The following is a 14,568-nucleotide window of genomic DNA, read 5'->3' as shown; positions in this document are numbered from 1 at the left end:
CCACCCACTCCCTCCACACGCCCCCTTGCCTCCCTTTTCAACTCCCACAGCATCATGGGACTTTAAAATCAAACTTAACTTTTAATAATTTTTAAAAAGGATTTTACTTATTTAGTTGAGAGGTAAAGTTACGGGGGGGGGGGGGGTCTTCCATCTGTGGTTCACTCCCCAAATGGCTACAATGGCCAGAATTGGGTTGATCCAAAGCCAGAAGCCAGGAGCTTCTTCCAGGTCTCTCACACGGGTGCAGGGGCCCAAGCACTTGGGTCATCTTCTACTACTTTCCCAGGCCATACAGAGAGCTGGATTGGAAAAGGAACAGCTGGGATTCGAACTGGCACCCATATGGGATGCTGGCACCACAGGTGGAGGCTTAGCCCACTACACCACTTCACTGGCCCCCAAACTTTTAAGACCAAATTCAAGTATCACCTCTTACGTCAACAGTTTAGCCAAAAGTAACCATGCTTGTCTCTGAGCACTGTTAGTTTACTCTCACACGATGAACCTGCTAATGACTATTTACCTTGCTCTGCTTCTTCGGCAAAATGTGGGGAAAAATCAATTAAATGGAAACAGAAACTCAAGGACAAGAGAAGGAGGGAGCAGATTGAGGCCACCCTCTCAGAGAATTGAGGAATCACATCCTTTGCTTTGCAAATAGGCAGTCTTCGTGCAACACTTACAGTCCCGAGTCACACCTCACCTCACCTCCCCAACCCATGTATTATCCGACAAGTTACATATTTCACAAACCTGTAACGCTGAAAGCTGCTGGAGGGCAAGGGTTGTGTCTTAAGCATCTCTGACCTTGAAGCCACATTGTCGGAAAGTGGTAACTATTTCGTGTGTAATGGAACAAATACAAGTATTCGCTGGCACTTCTTGAATGCATATCTACTTAGCCCTGCTCAAAGCCATTTACATTAAATCCTCTCTCAGTAGCCATAGGAATAATGAATGTCCTAGAAGTAGCTTCTTGTTACTACTGTTAGGGTCTGCAATGCGGAGTCGGAGAAGTAAAGTGACGCGTGCAGGTTTGCATAGCAAGCGCCTGGCAGAGGCTGGCTGAGACGTGAATGTGAGCTCTGTCTTCAGAACTCATGCTACCCTGCTGCCTCTCACTGATGGACGAACAAGCAAAATGTGAATGCGATCTTTAATTCTCTGCTTGGAATTATAATTGTTCATATTTCGTTCCCAGTCGCAGACTATATTGATATTTTCTGTTTCCCTGTATTTCTAAACAAATGAATGTCAGAGAGCCCCCTCCGTGTTGACCAGATGGACTCAGTGCCCTTCAGGGTCAGCACTGCTGTGTGTTCAAGCTGACCCTGCCACCTACTTGATGTGTGGTCTTGAACAAGTCACTTAACCTTTCCAGTTTCTCATCTTCATTTTCTATCATTGGGCATTTACATAGGATTTGTTGCCATAGTAATAGAAAATAATACTGACCTATCTCTCAGGAGTGAGTGTCGTGGGGATTAGCTAATTTACAGCTGTGAAGAGCTTTCAACATGTGAACTGCTAAACAACAGTGAGATCGTAAAGAGAATTTAAAACGCCATCAGCTCGTGCAGCGTGCCCGTATTTGATGCCCATCATTATATGTTTAACTATTAGTATTACTACTCATAATAAACTTTTATGGGGGTACTTTAGGTGGTTGAAGTGTTTTTATGAGAGCTAATTAGTTGTTTCAACCAGCTCTATGAGGTAGGTCAGTATTTTTATCATCCTTGTTTTGGAAATTACATTAAATCAGGGCATGCATCATTTAAGAAATCTTAAACTTCTTGATGTTTGGAAGCATTTTGCAACTGGAGACAATTCTCATACAACTGTGGAACCTAACACAACGCTGCAGTGGGGGGCATGGGGGAGGGAATTACACTTTTACTTCTCCACATACAACACTGTCAGGTCTTTTTTATTTTTATCTTCTTTAAAGATTTATTTATTTGAAAGACAGAGTTACACAGTTACAGAGAGAGAGAGAGGTCTTCCATCTACTGGTTCATTCCCCAATTGGCTGCAACAACCGGAGCTGCGCCGATCTAAAACCAGGAGCCAGGAGCCTCATCCGGGTCTCCCACGTGGGTGCAGGGGCCCAAGGAGTTGGGCCATCTTCCACTGCTTTTCTAGGCCACAGCAGAGAGCCGGATCGGAAGTGGAGCAGCCGGGACTGAATTGGCGCCCATGTGGGATGCCAGCACTGCAGGCAGTGGCCTTACCCGCTAAGCCACAGCACCAGCCCCAGGTCTTTTTTTATTTTGAATCATATGGGTGTTTGCATGCTGGTTTTCTGGTGGTTCTTTTGTGTGTTAGGGTATACTTAGGAAACCTGAGCCCACTCCAGATATTTAAAATAGAAGTTTTTTGATTATTAAAAAAAAACCCCAATTTATTTTTTAAAGGATTTATTTAATTTATTTGAAAGGCAGAGTGACAGAGAGAGAGAGAGAGAGAGAGAGAGAGAGATCTTCTATCTGCATGTTTACTCCCCAAATGGCCACAACAGCCAGATCTGGGCCAAGTCATAGTCTGGAGCCAGGAATTCCATCTAGGTCTCCTGCATAGGTGGCAGTGTCCCAAGCACTAGGGCCATCTTCTGTGCTCCTGGGTGCATTAGCAGGGAGCTAGATCCGAGTGGGGCAGCCAGGACCACAGCCAGTGCTCTGGCATGGGATGCTGGTGTGGCAGGCAGTGGCTTAACCTGCTGCACCACAACACCGACCCCAAACAGAAGTTCAACACAAAGAATAGGTTACACAGTTTGGGGCTGGGCTGAACAGGCAGATGGGAGGATGGGAGCAGGGCAAGTGTTCTACAAGAAGAGGGCTGGCCTTTGTGAGATGGGTGGACACGGGTGTGGCGAGTACACGTGGGTCTCCCCTCCTTGCAGGCCTTCCCCGTGGTGGGATGCCACCACCTCCACTGCCCTGAAGAAGACGGGGCCAGGGTCCTGCCAGGCTGCAGACTGCACAGGGGAGGAACACAGCGTGTCTCTTCCTAAGAAAGCAGCCCCTCGCGTCAGCACGACACACTGCTGCCCCTACCCTCCGCTCGCCACTGCCCTGCTCACCCTGCTGGGCTCGGACACGCTGTGCCACCTTGTTTCCACAGCCGTGGTGTCTGGGACTCGGGTACACTCCTCCTGCCTGGATGAGATGGGGATAGAACAATGGAGAAAGAGGGCGGGAAGATGGGCTCAAAACTCAACCTGGGTGAACATGGGAGCTGCTTGTGGCCACTCCTTCTCGGAACAAGGAAGGCACAGGCACACCACGATGTGGTCTGCAAAGACCCCTGACCAGTGCGCTGTGGAGAAAGTCTAAACCGAAAAGGCAAGGCGACTACTCAGACTCTTTGTGGGTCTCCAAAATGGCCGAGAGTTGCCGAGAAGAAACACAGAAGAGATCATGTGTGGAAATGAGTGACTACAGCCTCACTTCCAGGCGTGGGGGCACAAAAGAGGGACGTGAGCCTGCGCCGCGGCTCACCAGGCTAATCCTCTGCCTTGCGGCGCCGGCACACCGGGTTCTAGTCCCTGTTGGGGCGCCGGATTCTGTCCGGGTTGCCCCTCTTCCAGGCCAGCTCTCTGCTGTGGCCCGGGAGTGCAGTGGAGGATGGCCCAAGTGCTTGGGCCCTGCACCCCATGGGAGACCAGGAGAAGCACCTGGCTCCTGCCTTCGGATCAGCGCGGTGCGCCGGCCGCAGCGCGCCGGCCACGGCGGCCATTGGAGGGTGAACCAACGGCAAAGGAAGACCTTTCTCTCTGTCTCTCTCTCTCTCACTGCTGGCGCTCTGGGCACGGAGAAGCTGCCAGAGCAAGTTGGGAGTAAAGCTGCCCAGCTGCTAGCACCCTCTGACCTTGCACCCTTGTTTCCTTTAGGTGGAAGTCGACAGGGACGTTAGAGGTGAGAGAGCCTGGGACACGTTGAGGGTAGGTTTCCAGCTCCAGTTCGGAAGGGAGAAGCGCAGGTGCAGGGCAGGGAGGCAGCAGGCGAGCCACTGGCCCCTCTTGCAAGGCTTGGGGAGATTCAGAGATGTGCTCCAAGACCTTTACGCCAGCAAGTGGCAGGCCTGAGATTCAAGCTCCGGCTTGTGGATTCCCAGTGCTCTCACCTTCCCAGTGGGGCTCGAGCAGCAGGTGGTAAGAATGTTCCTCTCTACCTGCCTTCAAGGGGCGCATAGGGGGGTGTCAAATGAAATCCTGTACATAAAAGCACTCGGTTATTGCTAAGCAACCCACAAATGCTAATTAGTGTTGCTACTTGTAATTAAGATTTTTTTTTAAATAAATAAATTAAGTTATTTGAAAGGCAGAGTTACAGAGAGTCACACAATGGCAGGAGCTGGGCTGGTCAGAGCCAGGAGCCAGGAGCTTCTTCCGGGTCTCCCACATGGGTATAGAGACCCAAGCATTAGGGCCATTGTCTGTTGCTTTCCCATGCCATAAGCAGGGAGCTGGACCGGAAGTGGAGCAGCAGGGACTGGAACTGGCACCCCTATGTGACGCCGGTGCTGCAGGTGGTGGCTTAACCCATTGTACCACAATGCCAGCCTTTGTACTTAGTTTTATAAAAATGCATTCAAGTTTAGGATTAGATTTCTCTTCCCATAGAAAGAAGTTAGAACTTTTTTTTTTAACATTCATTTATGCAGTGCCGGCATCCCATTTGGGCGCTGGTTCGAGTCCCCTGACTGCTCCATTTCTGATCCAGTTCTCTCATATGGCCTAGGAAACCAGTAGAAGATGGCCCAAGTCCTTGAGCCCCTCCACACGTGTGTTAGACCTGGAAGAAGCTTCTGGTTCTTGGCTTTGGATTGGCCCAGCTCTGGCGGTTTCAGCCATCTGGGGAGTAAACCAGCAGATAGAAAATATCTCTCTCCCCCTCTGCCTCTGCCTCTCTGTAACTCTGCCTTTCAGATAAATAAGTAAATCTGAAAAAAAAAAAAAAACAGAAAATGTTACAGGAATAAAACTCAATGCATTTTTTAAAAAGATTCATTTATTTATTTGAAAGGCAGAGAGAGAGAGAGAGAGAGAGAGAGAGAAATCTTCCATCCACTGGTTCACTCCCCAAATGGCCTTAACGACTGGGCTGAGCCAGGCTGGTTCAAGTCCCGGCTGCTCCATTTCTGATCCAACTCCCTGTTAATGCACTGGGAAAGCAATGGGAGGTGACCCAAGAACTTAGGCTGCTGCACCCTCGTGGGCTTCAACCTGGCCCAGCCTTGGCTGCTGTGGCCAGGGTTGGGGAGTGAACCAGTAGATGGAAGGTATCTCTCTCTCTCTCCTTTTCTCTTTCTGTATCTCTGACTTTCAAATAAATAAATAAATGAATCTTGAAAAAGAATAAAAGCAGAAGCAGCAGAGGTAGAACTCAGTCCTGTGCACTGTGACCTGGGATGCAGGTGTCCCAAGCAGGACCTTCACCTGCTGTGCCACAACACCTGTCCACCCTACCTTCTCTTTTAGATAAGAATCTTTGTGTTAATAATCCCAATGTCTAGAAAAGAAAACTGAGTTATTAAATAGTTGTATTAAATAGACAAGGAATGGATCTCCTGTCTCTTGACTTCCACTCTGTGAGTGGGCAGGGTGGTGTGCGGGAAGTAACATTTCTGGATAGGTAAACTGAGGCAAGTTACTTCTCCCCTCTGAAGCTTAGCTCCTCATTATTTTTTATTTTATTTTTTTTGACAGGCAGAGTGGACAGTGAGAGAGAGAGAGACACAGAGAGAGAGAAAGGTCTTCCTTTGCCGTTGGTTCACCCTCCAATGGCTGCAGCGGCCGGCGCCGATCCAATGGCAGGAGCCAGGTACTTATCCTGGTCTCCCATGGGGTGCAGGGCCCAAGGACTTGGGCCATCCTCCACTGCAGTCCCTGGCTACAGCAGAGAGCTGGCCTGGAAGAGGGGCAACCGGGACAGAATCCGGTGCCCCGACTGGGACTAGAACCTGGTGTGCTGGCGCCGCAAGGCAGAGGATTAGCCTAGTGAGCCGCGGCGCTGGCCAAGCTCCTCATTAATAAGACAGGAGTACTTGTCCTACCGCCTTAGTGTGTCAGTTGGAGAATCAATCTTGTGAATGTGTGCTAAAGTGCTTGGCAAAACGTCAGGGACTCCCACTAAGTTGCCTTTTTGCCTCTTGGACTGTATCAAAATGTGGCTTCTGGAAACTTTGAGAAATCATTTACGAGGAAACAAGACTCCATAGCCTCCTATCATCAGTCATTCCCCGATGTCACGAGCTGTGCTTAATGTTTGGTTCTCCCCTCCCCATCAGAGACAGTGCGATTGCTCTCCTGGCCTGTTGTTTTCCCAAGCTAACAGCCTTCCCATTTGTATTGCTCTGAGAAAGGCTATGTCAGAATCACTCGCCCTAACCCTTGCTTTCCATCAATCTCTTTTTGGCTGCAGAATCCCAAGGAGGGAGACAATATCCAAATTGCTTTCACTGCAATAACTCAGCCCAGACAAGAACAAAAACAATGACAGCACATCTAAACCCCAAGTACTGGATGGTGAGTGACTCCTGTGTGGGCAGCTGAGCAACCATATGCAGCCATCCTTGCACCACTCTGGTGTGTTTGTTTAAGCTGCTGGGCTCTGGGTGTCATTGCTGGGAGATACTTTTTTTTTTTTTTTTGCCTTCGAAGTGATCCAGTGTTGTCCTCCTCTGTAGGCTACAGAGTGTGTTCTGCCTTTGACTGAGCTGGGTTGGAATGGACTCTGCTAACCCTCCCTTCCTGTGAGGCTCCAGCAAATGGGGTGACTTAGGGTCAGAAGTAGATTTTGGATGAGGTCGACCTGTGTGGGTCCATTCTCCTGCCCAGGCTGATAACCTGGGCAGTTACATTTCCTCCTGTCCAGTGGTCCTGGTGTGAACTGGCAGAGGGACCCAGGCAGAGCCTTGTGCTTCGTGGTTTCCTGAGCATCCCCTTTAGTGTCAACGAGCAGTATCTAGGAATGCTTTGTCACACAACAATGGCTGAGTGTGCATTACATAGGCTGGAGCAAGGTGATGGACAGTAAGGGCCCCATTAAATCCTGCCCTCAATAATTCATGGCTTGGGAAGGAGCTATGGGGCAGACCACTTGGACTCCAAGTTCTCAATGCCATAGGTACTTCAAAAACCACTTGTGGGTAAATAATACAAGTCTCCAAAATTAGTGTGCTTACCAAAAGGCAAGTATACCCCAAGGAAGCATTTCTGTTTGAATTTAATTGATTTAAAATTAGTGTTCCATTCTTTTGATGGCTCCATTCTTGTTTACTGGGAAAACATTCGCAGCAAAACACATAGTGCGTGTGTACCTGGGCGCTGATATCCTCACTGGCAAATACTCCTCACCACAGCGCCTGGATACATATTTGCCTCAGAGACCTGGATCGCTCGAAAGGAACCGTTGAGGTCTCCCAAGGAAAGCTGTCTTTACTTGACAAGAATGATGCCAGCTTTTCAAATCACCTTTTAGAGCAGTTCTAAGGTTGAGCCATGGCCTCTCAACCATGGCTAGGAGCTGTGGAAAACAGGAAATACTCTGTTACGAAAGTGTTGCTATTCGGCTGTATTGCTGGATCCCCCTTTATTTCCTTGATTTTTTTGAGGGGAGAGGGTAGGAAAGGAAGACAGAGTGGATTTGTTGTTGAACAAAGTCTTTGCCTAGAAACAGATTTTTGTTGTTGTTTTAATCCTTTGGTTTCTTCCCCATCTGAATGAAAGAGCTTATTCTTAGGGGAATTCCCAGCATGCAGAGGATGCTAAGAAATGGGTGATGGTTGCATGCACTCCTTTTAGATACAGGATCTAATTTCACTTACGGTTCTGTTCTTCCAGCAGTTTCACTGTACACACACACACACACACACACCCAATGCTTGCTCATTGTGGGCAAAGTGGACAGAAAGAAGGAAATATGTATCAGCCGCCTTAATCTAACCACCAGAGGTAATTAAAAAAAAATTTTTTTTTTGACAGGCAGAGTGGACAGTGAGAGAGAGACAGAGAGAAAGGTCTTCCTTTTGCCGTTGGTTCACCCTCCAATGGCCGCTGCGGCCGACGCACTGCGCTGATCTGAAGGCAGGAGCCAGGTGCTTCTCCTGGTCTCCCATGGGGTGCAGGGCCCAAGGACCTGGGCCATCCTCCACTGCCCTCCCTGGCCACAGCAGAGAGCTGGACTGGAAGAGGGGCAACCGGGACAGAATCCAGCGCCCCAACTGGGACTAGAACCTGGTGTGCCGGCACCGCAAGGCGGAGGATTAGGCTATTGAGCCGTGGCGCCGGCCCAGAGGTAATTTTTAAATGTAAAATCTTCAATCTGTAACTTACAATATAATACTTTAGTAACAATGGGGTTATATGGGCTGTCCTTGATGTAAGTTTTATTTACTTTTTGTCACTTATTATACGAAGTGCTTATTTCCATCTTCCATGTTTAGCATTATTATATTACCAGCTTCTGAAAATTTTATCATGTGATGTACCAGTCCTCTATTGTTAAACATTTTGAATACTTCCAATTTTGCCTAATTTCTACATAATGGTAAATATCTTGGTAGCTACCATTTTTTTAAGATAAATGACTGCAGATGGAACATCTGAAATAAGGGATACAAAAAAACATTAGGTTTTTGATATGTGCCCTTGGATTTCCATCCATAAGTGTGCCAGTTTGATCAGTAGAAACCTGAGAGAATGATCTTTCCCTACACATTTACCAATGGCAGGCATTTAAAACCATCTTTTCATTCCTAAGGGGAAAAATAGGAGAAGGGGTAGATTGTGCAAATCCTGTGCAGCACTAGCAACACGGATGAAGATAGAATTGGTACCTGGTGCTAACTGAAGTGAATTCCCCCCAAAGTCGATGTATCGAAGCTTTAGTCCCTACTATGAGTGTATTTGAAGATGTGACATTGAAGGAGGTAATGAAGATTTAATGAGGTCCTAAGTGGGGCTTTAAGTCTTGATCCAGTTGGGCAGGTGTCCTTATAAGAAGAGGAAGAGACATTTTGGGAACTTGCTGCCTGCGTGCAGGTACGGAGGAAAGGCCCTGCGAGCACACAGAAGGAAGGGGCCGTCTGTGAAGGGGGGGCTCACCGGATGCACCTGCTTGCACCTTCAACTTGAACTCCCAGCTCCCAGCACAGCTCCCAGTTGGTGAGCCCCCGGCCTATGCTGTGTTTTCGGTGATGGTGGCCTGAGTGAGCTAATGTGGCACCACTGATGATCTTTGACAAAACCAAGGCATTCATCATGTTCGGAGGCTCCTGGGGGGGGGGGTACCGAAAAAGCACAAAACCAATACAATGGAAACGCTACGCGGGGCCCTGAGATCACGTAGATGGAGGTGGGGCTCTGAGCTGGTGCGGCTGCACAGGAGGAGGTACAGCCTGCCATGCCTGAGAGCCATGCTGGCACTTATTTATCTATTTATTTATTTATTTTTGACAGGCAGAGTGGACAGTGAGAGAGAGACAGAGAGAAAGGTTTTCCTTTTCTGCTGGTTCACCCCTCAATGGCCGCTGCCGCCAGCGTACCGTGCTGATCCAAAGCCAGGAGCCAGGTGCTTCTCCTGGTCTCCCATGTGGGTGCAGGGCCCAAACACCTGGGCCATCCTCCACTGCCTTCCCGGGCCACAGCAGAGAGCTGGACTGGAAGAGGAGCAACTGGGACAGAATCCGGCGCCCCAACTGGGATTAGAACCCGGGGTGCTGGCGCCGCAGGCAGAGGATTAGCCTATTGAGCCCCGGCACCGGCCTTATTTATTTATTTTTAACAGAGCTAAAAGGGCACCCGCCTGTGCAGCCGCTGAGCTGAGGGCTTGCCTTTTATTTCCATGGCATGCCTGGCCCTCCCTGTATAGGGGAAACCGTGTGTAAACTAACACAACTTCTGCATTTTGCTGACACAATTCCCCTGCATACCAATCATCTAGAACTCAATTGGTGTTTTAGAGAAATGTGTCACAGCAGAGCTGAGGGTACCACAGCTTCCTCACCTGACATTTAAGGAGGCTGGGCCAGATGGTGAGTTATTACATCTGTGTGCTCAGCAATACCTAGGCTATATCATGTCCTCTTCCAGTGCTGGAAGCCGGCCTTGTGGTGCTGGAAATCCAAGTGGGCTCGGGTACTCCCCCTTCCTTGTTTTCACAGAAGAGCTCGGGTTTTTATGTGTTATGAATGATTTGATTTGGAGGAAGGGTCTACTAGGGACTGAAGGTTTGTGCCCTCGTGGTCCCACTTTCACAGTTGAAATCCCGCCCCCCCCCCCCCCCCCATGACGTTGGTGCCAGGAGGTGGGGCTTCGGACAGACACACAGGTTCTTAAGAGTGGAGCCCTCCTGGGTGGGATTAGTGCTTGTGATCAGAGGCTGTCTCCATCTTCTCGCCCGTGAGGGTACAAGAACAGGTGGCCGTCTGTGAGCTGGAGGACGGCCCTCACAAGAGCCTCACCCTGCTGGCGGCCGCCACCTTGAGGGGCAACTGTAGTTCATGCATCACCCCATGATGGTTCTGCGGTCAGAAGCCCGAACTAAGACAAGGGCCTTCATGTTAAGAGGTTTGAAAACATTAAGATAGGGGGAGATGTGGGCATTTCAGAAAGTTCATTGGAAATGGAATGAAAAGATAAATTAATTTTGGTGTTAACAGTTTTTGAAATCCATGCATATGAAAGGTCTTCAAAAAGTTCATGAAAAAAATGAATATTATGAAAACACTATGCTTGGATTTTGGATTTTTTTTTTTGCATCACAGTAAATTTCTTTTTTAATTCCATTTTCCATTAACTTTTAGAAGTATCCTCCTATTAAACTCTCTTCTGCTTCTAATTCTGTGATCTTTAAAATTGGTTTATTACCTGTGTGGGACTTTGAATATTTTATACTCTAACATACATATTTCTTATCTAGTAATAAGGGTATGTATTGAAACTCCCATTACATAAACTTAGAATCATTGTTTGACTTCCCAAAGTCACACACAACTAGGTGTAGCTAGAACTTATTAAACTCAGGTCTTCTAACTCTAAGCATCACCATATCTTAAATATATATATAAATGGGATCTAAGGTCTAAAATGGCCATTACTCTGAAGCTGGTGAGCTTGGAGAGAAGGCCTTCATTTTAGGAGTTGCAGATGCATGCAAAGCCCTAGTGGTCAGCACACCCTAATTACATGCAAGGAAGCTAAGGGAAAAGGTCTCCTGAGCTTCGAACCTGCAAACCTATACTTATGAACTGGCCAGCACTATCTCTTCCCAGAATGCTCATCACCTTCCCTTTCTCTAGTCTTCAATCCTTCCCATCTCTAGTAACAAACTGTGCTTCCCCTCTCTGGTCCCAGCATTTACATTTCATGAAATAGAGATTTTTGTGGATTATTAAAAAATCCATCTTTGCTACATTAATTTAAACAGGCTTTTTTTTTTTTTTTTTTTTTTTGACAGTCAGAGTGGACAGTGAGAGAGAGAGAGATAGAGAAAGCTCTTCCTTTTCCGTTGGTCCACCCTCCAATGGCCGCTGCAGCCGGCGCACCGTGCTGATCCGAAGCCAGGAGCCAGGTGCTTCTCCTGGTCTCCCATGGGGTGCAGGGCCCAAGGACCTGGGCCACAGCAGAGAGCTGGACTGGAAGAGGAGCAACCGGGACAGAATCCGGCGCCCTAACCAGGACTAGAACCCGGTGTGCTGGCGCCGCAGTCAGAGGATTAGCCTAGTGAGCCACGGTGCGGGCATAAACAGGCTCTTCTCTAATTCTTTATCTTTAGCTTACACGAATTGACTGGCAAATTCTCCATGTCTTCCATCATGGTCCTCCAATTTGAATTTTAGTGTGTTTACCACTAAAAAAAAAGGCTATCTTTTTGACCTAGAACCTCAGGCTGTATGTGTTACTACCTGAACATGATTCTTTTGTTTGCCTGTTTTTGGATATAATATAATTATACTTCTAGGTCCTTAGTGATTCCTTGCTGCAGAAATGACTGCTGTTCTTTTATTTAGTCTCTGTTGAGTAGACAAGATGGCCCACAGAAAATAGAGGGATTCTGGTCTCTTTCTGTGTCACTCTTTGTCCCTATCTTTTCTATTTTGCTCATCTCTTCAATACTTATATTGGCCATCCTGCCTTCAAGGAATCTCAAAGAAGAAGCCAGAAGGCAGCTCCGATTTGTCACTTCCACAGAACTGTTGGTAGGTAGCATAGTGTGTGTCCCAGAGAGGGACACATGTTAACCCTTTCAAGGATTCCGGTTAAGGAATAGTCAAAGAAAGCTTGCATGAAGCTGAGAAGGCAGTAGCCTTAAGGCAGATGTACCATCTGATTTTACAGGGACACAAACCCACAAAAGCTTAATGGAAAGGAGAAGGTCAGCACACTGCTTTTAGGCTCTCCTTTGATTACGTCATTGGTTTGGCTGGTTTAGCAGTTTCCCTTTAAGACCTTGTTAATCATAATGATTATAATCACTTACAGTTGTTTAGCACTTCACAGTTTAAAAGCATTTTCATATCCACCATTGTATTAGAACTGCACACAACCTTGCAAAGATATGGTTGCCAGCAGTGATCTTGCTGGCAAGGTCATTCTGGTAAGGGCACCTCGTCTGAGTATCTGGCTTTGGGAGGAGATCCATGAGGGGGGTTGAGGGAAAAAGGGGACACAGAACCAGCCCGGGCTCAGATGTGTCCCCAGTGCTGAGTCCCCAGTGCCGAGATGTGTCGCCCACCCTCGCCTCTGCACCTCCTGCGTAGGACTCATCGGGCTCAGCTCTGCTCACGGTCACTTCGCTGAATCACCTTGCCCAGCAAAGCCTCCCATCCATGCCTGTCCTGGATGGGCCACATTTCTGGCCCGATCAGCCACACCAAGGTTGTTCTCTGCATTGTTTTCTTGGTTAATTGTAGCTCCTTCCTCAGCAAGGGGTCCTGTCAGAGTTTAACTTTCCAGGAATTTGTAGCTCGGTTCCTCCAGGGTCCTGTTGTGATTGGAAGTCTGTTGTTTTTCTTGTATACAGGAGTCATGTAGCTCCCAATCTGTGTGGCTTGTAGTTATCAGCTGTGTGACGCCCACACTTGGCTTTATCCCGTGTCCCCTAGATGTCTAGCCTCACATCCTCTCTTCTATAACCCTTGGATATGAACAGGGAAGCTATTCTTATTTACAGATGGGCGGATTGTAGTGGGAGGTCACGTTTACTTCTGCACATAGCCAGAGTTTGGTGGAGTCAGGAGCAGTCCTCAGACCTCCTAGCTCCCACCTGAGCTTTCTTTCTTTCTTTCTTTCTTTCTTTCTTTCTTTCTCTCTTTCTCTCTTTCTCTCTTTCTCTCTCTCTCTTTCTCTTTCTCTCTCTCTCTTTCTCTTTCTCTCTCTCTCTTTTTCTTTCTTTCTTTCCTTATTTTAAAAGATTATTTATTTATGTGAAAGTCAGAGTTGTACAGAAAAAGGAGAGGCAGAGAGAGAGAGAGAGAGGTCTTCCATCTGCTGGTTCACTCCCCAATTAATTGTGACAGCCAGAGCTGTGATGATCCGAAGCTAGGAGCCAGGAGCTTCTTCTACGTCTCCACATATGTACAGGGGCCCAAGGACTTGGGCCATCTTCTACTGCTTTCCCAGGCCATAGCAGAGAGCTGGATTGGAAGTGGAGCAGCCAGGACCCAAACTGGTGTCCATATGGGATGGTGGCACTGCAGGCTGCGGCTTTACACGCTTCGCCACAGCGCCGGCCCGTGAGCTCTGTTTCTACACATGGTAGAATGCAGTGTGATGCCCTTTTCTCCCATTCCCCCTTTTTGAGAAATTATTGCAGACAGGAAAAATTTCAATTCTTTCCTTTCCAAATTCCTTGCTTTCTGATTCTTTTCATCTGCGTTTTAATGGGAAAATGTGTGTATCACAGGACCAGCCCACACCCCTCTTAAGAGCTGCCACCTGCAGGGTGAGCCCTGCTTGCCCTGTTGCAGCTCATGGCTTCCCCGCCTCATTTTACCTGGACATTTGTAATGGGAATGAGGAGATTAGTCATTCAGTTTTCTGCATCATTCAAACTGAGACCAATTACACTCTGGGGCTGTGGCCAGCATATTTAGCCACATAAACGTTAAACAGAGACTAGAGAAAGGAGAACAAAGGCAGGGCCGGAAGCAAAGCAGAGAGGTAAGGAGCCGTGAGACGCCGGGGGGGGGGGGGGGGGGGGGCCAGCGAGGCAGGCAGCCAGGGCAGTGCCTTCACCACCCTCCAGTTCTCTGCTCTGGGTGCACCAGCAGCCCAGCCCCTGCTGTAATTCCTGCTTTGGGTTTGTAGGAAACGTGCCGAGATTCTTCCTGGAGAAGCCCTGTGGTGCTGAGGTGATCCTCAAGAGAATTTCCCATTGTCCTCTGACGAGCTTTAACCTCGACCTTCTGGAATTGCTGTCTCTAAGCCTTTCCGTCATCTGCTACATACAGGAAATACCCTGCCCCTAGCCGGTGCCGCGGCTCACTAGGCTAATCCTCTGCCTTGCGGCGCCGGCATACCGGGTTCTAGTCCCGGTTGGGGCACTGGATTCTGTC

General features: G+C 48.2%; 1 long non-coding RNA gene across 7 annotated transcripts in view; it reads left to right on the top strand.

The window, feature by feature from the left end:
* Positions 1-14,568, top strand: part of LOC127492735 (uncharacterized) — a 161,153-nt gene that overhangs the window by 31,694 nt on the left and 114,891 nt on the right. For 6 of the 7 annotated variants that reach the window (XR_011382156.1, XR_011382157.1, XR_011382151.1 and 3 more), the window contains exons 2-3: positions 6,432-6,535; positions 7,994-8,306. This is a non-coding gene — a long non-coding RNA (uncharacterized lncRNA). The remainder of the gene's footprint in view (positions 1-6,431; positions 6,536-7,993; positions 8,307-14,568) is intronic. The other variant, XR_011382155.1, reaches the window with a different exon arrangement.

This window comes from Oryctolagus cuniculus, chromosome 14 (assembly GCF_964237555.1).
Source record: "Oryctolagus cuniculus chromosome 14, mOryCun1.1, whole genome shotgun sequence".
NCBI lineage: Eukaryota > Metazoa > Chordata > Mammalia > Lagomorpha > Leporidae > Oryctolagus > Oryctolagus cuniculus.
The sequence above is the reverse complement of the archived record's forward strand: the minus strand, read 5'-3'. Positions and strand labels throughout refer to the sequence as shown.